The sequence below is a fragment of the Penaeus monodon genome, chromosome 31 (assembly GCF_015228065.2).
Source record: "Penaeus monodon isolate SGIC_2016 chromosome 31, NSTDA_Pmon_1, whole genome shotgun sequence".
Taxonomy (NCBI): domain Eukaryota; kingdom Metazoa; phylum Arthropoda; class Malacostraca; order Decapoda; family Penaeidae; genus Penaeus; species Penaeus monodon.
The window spans coordinates 18,327,703-18,329,374 of record NC_051416.1 but is presented as its reverse complement, the minus strand read 5'-3'; the positions used below and the strand labels follow the sequence as shown (position 1 = coordinate 18,329,374).

General features: G+C 37.8%; 1 pseudogene; it reads right to left on the bottom strand.

Moving 5' to 3' along the window:
• Positions 1-520: 520 nt before the first annotated feature.
• Positions 521-1,672, bottom strand: part of LOC119592908 — a 38,873-nt pseudogene continuing 37,721 nt past the window's right edge.

Sequence of the window (1,672 nt, the reverse complement as noted above, 5' to 3'; positions counted from 1 at the left end):
CGAGTGCTCGTATGACTGCTACTCCTCTACTGTGTGGCGCCATCTAAAGCGACGTTAATATCGCGAGATAATTAATTATATTTTCGGGGAGGAGGGATGTGGACCTGGCTTAAGAGATGCAGTTACCATTGGATTGGATGTGCATAGTAACCAATGAATACATTTGCAGGTGTGATGAAGTCTGAGGCACACATCTTATGTCTAAGCTTCTCTAAACTCCTCTCTGAAGCCGGTGACCTAGGCGGGAATGTTCGTGATATTGTAGTACTCTTGCTCATATTTTGTTTAGTAATTTATTTTGTACGAGAAGTTGGAGCAGGTGTCACGTATCCGTTCGTTGCGCTGGCATTTGACTTAACAGTCTAAATGGTCTTGGTTAGTGATGTTACGGCAGATTTGCCGAGTTTGCACCGTGTTTTCCGCAGCCTCACGTATTTTACCTGCGTAATATGCTAAGCTCTTCATCCTGTGTGAGCCTTCGATGTTCTTTAGCTCACCTCCTTTTGTCCTACACTTCGTTCTAAGTTAATTTTAATTTTTCTGTTGCTCGGGTATTCTTCCCTGTCAGCTGCTTGTTTCTCTTGGGATGATGCAGGCTGTCACACTGCGAGATCAATCAGTTTCACAGTCAAACTTTAGTTGTTTTTAGTCTACAAACTGCTATCTTTTCATACCTGCTTTTGAAACATTTAGATTTTTTCCATCGTTTATAAAACTCACTATTTGAGGCTGTTATGCGGACAGTGTCCAAAAGCGTGCACTGGTTAGAAGCAATTATCTGCCAACGACTTATTTTTTAAGTACATACTGCAAGGGGGAAATACTAAAAACGACACCAAATATGATAGCAGTTACAGCATAGTTTCTCCTCCGTAAAAATCGTAAACGTTTTGCTATTTTTGAAGGCAGTCAAGCTCTTATATATAATTTATAAAACGTGCGTTGCGTCCGTCATTTACGGCAATATTTGTGCTAATTGTTTCATCACGTATGAGTATGGGATCTCCTTAATATTGATGCAGTCATGTTTTTTTCATCACATAATGCTAATGTGTAGGAATGTCAAATAATCAGAATCCTAATCACCTCGCGCAAGTGTGCAGTGATGATTGCGCTGATATTGAATGTAGAATCTATTCCTTAGTTTTCTTGTAATTAAGCCCAGAAATAACCTATTCAAATGCAGACAAATTTGCTTAGAAAGATGGCTGTTTGCTAATTGGCGGGAATTTTGGGTTATTACTACTTCCAATCATACTTAATACACTGTCATTAGTAAATCTATCGATATTTAGCGTGAAGATGACAGTGTCTCCATGTGCTTTTTTTAATCGGGTAAAAATTATGATCATTTATTTAACGTCCTCCATTATGAAAAAGATCGATACAGCCATTTAGTTGTTGTTTTCAAAACTAGCATCAATGCATCTTTCTCGATATTTCTGGTTTGCATGGTTACTTAGCTTCGCGATTTTAAGAACAATAAAAACTGCGATTTTAATTTCTGAGTAGAAATCGCGTTTTCGTTGTATACCTGAGTCGAAATAAATATACATTGTAGTTGGTAATATAAACAGTAATTCACATTGTGTTCTTAGCTTTTGATTAAGCATATCGTTTTAAAGTATACTATCAAGGTGTTGGCATCTTTCACACATTGGGAGCAGCTTGT